The sequence below is a fragment of the Mustela nigripes genome, chromosome X (genome assembly GCF_022355385.1).
Source record: "Mustela nigripes isolate SB6536 chromosome X, MUSNIG.SB6536, whole genome shotgun sequence".
Classification (NCBI taxonomy): domain Eukaryota; kingdom Metazoa; phylum Chordata; class Mammalia; order Carnivora; family Mustelidae; genus Mustela; species Mustela nigripes.
The window spans coordinates 49,530,399-49,536,913 of record NC_081575.1 but is presented as its reverse complement, the minus strand read 5'-3'; positions in this window follow the sequence as shown (position 1 = coordinate 49,536,913).

Below are 6,515 nucleotides of genomic sequence, written 5' to 3'. Positions count from 1 at the left end.
TTTTTTTTTTTTTTTTTTTTTTTTTTAGATTTTATTTACTTATTTGAAAGACAGAGATCACAAGTAGACAGAGAGGCAGGCAGAGAGAGAGGGGGAAGCAGGCTCCCCGCTGAGCAAGGAGCCCAATGAGGGGCTCAATCCCAGGACCCTGAGATCATGACCTGAGCAGAAGGCAGAGGCTTTAACCCACTGAGCCACCCAGGCATCCCTAGAAGCTGGTTTTCTGAAAGGATCAATAAGATTGACAAATCATTGACCAAACTAGTCCAAAAGAAAAAAAGAGAGGACCCAAATTAATAAAATTATGAATGAGAAGGGAGAGAATATGATTAACACTAAGGAAATAGGAACAATGATCAAAAATTATTATCAGTTATATGCCAATAAGTTAAGCAATCCAGATGAAATGGATGCATTTCTAGAAACCCATAAACCTCCAAGACTGAATCAGGAAGAAATTGACAACCTGAAGAGATCAATATCTAGTAATGACATTGAAGTAGTTATCAAAACTTCCCAAAAAGCAAGAGCCCAGGACCTGACAGATTCCCTGGATAATTCTAACAAACATTCAAAGAAGAAATAAACCTATTCTTCTGAAACTGTTTCCAATAATAGAAATAGAAAGAAAACTTCTAGACTTTTTTTATGAAGCCAGTATTACCCTGATCCCCAAACCAGGCAAAGACCCTACCAAAAAGGAGAATTTCAGACCAATATCCCTGAAGAATATGGATGCCAAGACTCTCAACAAGATCCTAGTTAAGGGAATCCAACAGTACATTGAAAAGATTATCCACCATGACTACGTGGGATGCAAGGGTGATTCAACATTCACAAATCAATCAGTGTGACAGAACAAATCAGTAAGAGAAGAGAGAAGAACCACATGGTCCTCTCAATTGATGCAGAAAAAGCATTTGACAAGATACAGCATCCATTCCTGATTAAAAAGATTCAAAGTGTAGGGATAGAGGGAACATACCTCAAGTTCATAAAATCTATCTATGAGAAACCCAGAGCAAATATCCTCAATGGGGAAAAGCTGACAGCCTTTTCATTGAGATCAGAAACACAACAAGGATGCCCACTCTCGCCACTGTTGTTCAACATAGTACTATAAGTCATAGCAAAAACAATGACACTACAAAGACAAATAAAACATATTTTTAAAAAATGTATTCAAAAAGCATGAGCTTCAGAGACAGACGTGATTTCGAATCCTAGGTTTCGTTCTCACTATCCTTAAAATTCTAGGCCATTAACTCAGGCTCTTTAGACTCAGTTTGCTTATATGTAAACTGTGGATTTTAAGGACTATAGTTAGTACATCTAAAACAGCTATATATTGCTTGGCCTTCAATAATTGTAAACATTTATTGGAGCATGGTTATTATTATTACTTTGTATTAAGATATTGTTTTTCCATGAGTTATTTTTAAAATTCAAACTTTTACAAGTCTTGAGAACAGGGCGCCTGGGTAGCTCAGTGGGCTAAAGCCTCTGCCTTCGGCTCAGGTCGTGATCCCGGGGTCCTGGGATTGAGCCTCGCATCAGGCTCTCTGCTTAATGGGGAGCCTGCTTCCCCCTCTCTCTCTGCCTGCCTCTCTGACCACTTGTGATTTCTGTCTGTCAAATAAATAAATAAAATCTTAAAAATAAAATAAAATAAAAGTCTTGAGAATAACACATTCAAGTATTATCAACCAATATCACTATAATCCAAGTAAATTAGTCAGATATTTGAGCACAGGACAAGTACATTTGCTAGGTGGAATGGTGGAGCTTGGGCAGAACAGTTGGGAGGCAGGGAAAGTTACTGAAAGGTCAAATGGAACCACTGAAAATAAATATTGCTTGGGGCTATCTCGAGATAAACTTCTTTTATTTTTAATCTATCATCTATCTATCTATCTATCTATCTATCATCTATCTATCTATCTTCTATCTATATCTTTATTTGAGGGAGAGCAAGTAGAGAGAGAGAGATCATGAGTGGGCAGAGAAGGGCAGGAGGAGAGACTCTTAAGCAGGCTCCATGTTTAGTGCAGAGCCTAATACAAGGATAGATCTCAGGATCATGAGATCATGACCTGAGCTGAAAACAAGAGTGGGATGCTTAATGTACTGAGTCATCCAGGTGCCTATGGATAAACCTCTTTTAAATCTGAGGACCCAGGAAAAAAAAAGAGGCTTATAAATATTTAGAAATTGGGAAAACACAGATACCAACCCATCAGAACAGAAACCAGGAAGAGCACTGGAAAAGGATCCTGGAGTAACACCCCCATCCCTGATTTTGCCAGGCGCTACCCCTTTAGTGACAGTGTCCTAAGGCAAGTGGGAGCTGTGGAAGGAAGGTATAAAGACCTCGTGGTAGTAGCGTGACACTTGGGTGGTGCAGGGCAGCAGCCATTTATCAACTGGTATGAAGTTTCAATGTTTTAACAACCTGTATGATGACATAGCTGTGTGCCCACTGAATATCAGTGCTAGCCCTGTGATTAAACAAACAAACAAACAGGACAAAAAAAAAAGTAGTATAAAGTGAAACAGCAGCAGAAAACAACCATCATTTAGCAACAGAGTGAAATCATCAAAAGATAATTAATCCCTGAATTATAATTTATTGTTAAATACCTACACTGAATTTGACACCATTTTTTAGATAAAATGAATTTGACAGTTTGCAGCTCTTAATTGGTAACACCAATCCCCCCCTCAGGTAGGAAACACCTCACAATGTTTAACCTTTTCAATGTTTTTACTTTAACCCTCACAATATCTTCAAAGGAATATTACACTTTTGTTATACATTTTAAAAATGCTATGTAACTGCTTTACACATCATAATACAACTCCTCATGCACCAAAATTGCTTTGACAAATGGAAATTTGAATGGTAAGAGCCTCTTAGCTGAAATCCACATTTCGGGGCACCTGGGTGGCTCAGGAGGTTAAGCCTCTGCCTTCGGCTCAGGTCATGATCTCAGGATCCTGGAATCTAGCCCTACATTGGGTTCTCTGCTCAGTGGGGAGCCTGCTTCCCCCTCTCTCTGCCTGCCTCTCTGCCTACTTGTGATCTCTCTCTCAAATAAATAAATAAAATCTTAAAAAGAAAAAGAAATCCACATTTTTTCATAATTCTTTACAATGCAAGGCTTGTTTGTACATCCTCTTAAAAAGACATGTGTCACTACAGGGAAGGTTATAGCACCCTTATAGAGCTCAGCAGAGCTTCCATTTTTTGGATAGTATCAGATAAGCACTCTGTAAAGGTTCTAAAACACTTCTTTCAGTGGTTGTATTTCCCCAAATGTGTAACTACATGCAGTGTACAACAGGTTGGAAAAACTAAAATTGCATTTAAAAAAAATCTGTTTATAAAAAATAAAAAATTAAAATAAAAAAAAAACAAGTTAAAAAAGAAAAAAAAAAATCTGTGGTTGAATTTCTCTATTCTTTGCAACTGGTATCACCACCTGAAGGATTCAAATAGGTAATAAACCTTTTTGAGCCAAGGCATATCAAATACCCTTGTTTGGAGAAAAGAGATCTACAAGGAATCCCATAGGGCTTCAGACAATTCTTACAAAGCAAAAATCCTACTTAAAACAAACCTCCCCTTTCTCTTGAGATCTCCTATAATCTTGGTGATTAGATGGATCAGTACTGGCAGTGGTTGCTCTTTGCTCAGAGAATTTATTCAGGTTGTATGGGGCTCATTCTGTTTTTCTCCCAATTTTAAAATCAAGTATTGAGAACATTTTACTTACTAATGAATTTCTCAAGGTGGTCACTGATCCATGATTACACTTTGAATTCTGCAGGGGCAAATCTGAACCCCCAATACCTTAATTTCATCAGTTTGGAATGAACAAGGAAAATCATGCCTCTAGTCTCTACTAGTCTCTATCATCCACAAGACTGGGCTTCTCAGGGACAGGGACATGCCTTATATTTACTTTCTATCCTTACTGTCAAACATACTCCCCATATTGAACAAATCAAATTTGTAGCATGAATAAAAGACTAAATAAAATGAATGAAGTACTAAAGAAAATATCTAGCATGTAAGAGCTCACTTTCTTTACTTGTTACTGTATGGAATTAATTTATATTGGGTAATCCACACAAATGACTATTTACAAATTTCTGGAAAAAAAACACATGTTGAATTTAATCTGTACAAACATAGATAGCTGTCATGAACATGCTATGAAGGCACACACACGATCTGTGTCTTCCCACAATGTCAATTTTATTCAATCATAAGGCAAAGTTAATCACAATTATAAAGCAGGTTCTGGACTCCAAACTCAGTGACATTTCACCATATGATTAAACTTGGCTTCTTAAATAGCACATAGAACAGAACGTAAGACAAACCACATAACAAACAGGATAACAGAAGGGTGTAGGAAATTAATGAACCAAACCCAAAGTCAGTCTGTTGGTGTGCAGTTGAGATAAGGTCTTGGTCCGGTCCAGGTCAGCTCTCAGCATTAACTGCTTATTATGTTCAAGCAGTGAAAGATCCTGGTGCTGTTCAGTGATCAGTTGTGCAAAGCTTTCAGTGGCAGTTGCCTTTTTTAAGGAGTCAGACACAGAGGGGTCAGGTCTGAAGAGTCTGTTTGCTGCAAAAATCCTCCACCTTTTCAAGGGATTTAATCCAGTTTGGTTCTGCTTGTTATCAGTTGTGGAATGTCAGCTGATGCTGGTCCTGGTGATACCTCTTAGGGACAGTGCATTTAACTACTTGTGTCATTTCTTCACACAGGCCTCTGCTTGACATAGCCTCCTGCTTGACATGAGAGACTCCATTTTGCTCTCTACAACAGCCTTCTAGTTTTTCCAAATGTCACCTTTCTTTAAAAGTTCTTTTGCAGAAAAGATGGGACAAGTGAGAACACTTTTTGTGTGATTGAAAATTTAAAGGAAAAGCATGATATTTCTCCAAAAGTATTCTTGACATTGGAATCTCTTTGATCTTGTAACTGCTAAAACCTTGGTTTATTGACCTGTTCATTCAATGTTAATTCTACTTGTGCTAGATAACCAGGAAGTATTTTGTTTTCACGTGTTAATGCTTCTCTATTGTGCATAGATAATTTAAAGAAATAAAAACTATTATAGTGGGAATTTCTTAAATATGTAAGCTATAAATATAATACTTTGGGCAGATATAAATGCTATACATTTTTCATAAATACAAGATATTTGAGAGTCAGGAAGATTTGAATTACAAATGCTATTTTTTAGCTTCCCTCTTAAAACCTCCAAGAGACCTACAACATTTAACTCTCATCCCATTCCTCTAAGATAGAGTAGGAGGAAGATATTTAAAAGAGTATCTGTTCTGCCTTCTAAGATCATTACTTTATTTTCCAGAAGTGTATCCTATTCCAGTAAGACAGATATGTCCCATTGATCCTAGAAATATGCTGTTCCATGGATGCAATTTCTTTCTCTGAAATAATCTTCTGGTATTTTAAATTTATAACCAATTGCCTGGTGCAGTATGGGTTTCAGTTGCTGAAAATTCAGTTGCTGAGTCCATTATAATAGTGAGGTTTGGAGTAATTTCCTGGACTGTATTTGGTGCCAAAGTCCCTACAAACTGATTTTTTTCACTCTCTTGACTCCAGTCCCAATGGGAAAATTTTGTCATTTTATTTGGATGGATTTTTTAAAAAGATTTTATTTATTTATTTGACAGAGAGATTATAAGTAGCAGAGAGTCAGGCAGAGAGAGAGGGGGAAGCTGACTTCCCACTGAGCAAAGAGCTAGATGCAAGGCTCAATCCCAGGACCCTGAGATGAGGACCTGAGATGAAGGCAGAGGCTTAACCCGCTGAGCCACCCAGCTGTCCCTAGGTGTATCTTCTATAAGGATTACTATCTATAGATATCCTTTGTCAGGACTGTAATCATCTGGACACCTGGGTGGCTCAGTTGGTTAAACATATGCTTTTGGCTCAGGTCATAATCCCAAGGTCCAGGAATCAAGCCCTGTGCCCTGTGTCAGGCTCCCTGCTTTGTAGAGAGTCTGCTTCTCCCACTGCCCCGCCTCCCACTCATTCTTTCAATCTCTGTGTCTCTCTCAAATAAATAAATAATATTTTTTTAAAAGTTAAAAAAGTGATCATTTGACTTGTTCTTTGCCGATTTGGATGCCTTTAATTTCCTTTTGTTGTCTGATTGCTGAGGCTAGGACCTCTAGTACTGTGTTGAATAGCAGTGGTGATAATGGACATCCCTGCCGTGTTCCTGACCTTAGTGGAAAAGCTTTCAGTTTTTCTCCATTGAGAATGATATTTGCGGTGGGTTTTCCATAGACGGCTTTGATGATATTGAGGTATGTGCCATCTATCCCTACACTTTGAAGAGTTTTTGTTTGTTTGTTTGTTTGTTTGTTTTGTTGTTTTTTATTTATTTTTTATAAACATTTATTTTATCAACAGGGGTACAGGTCTGTGAATCACCAGGTTTACACACTTCACAGCACTCACCAG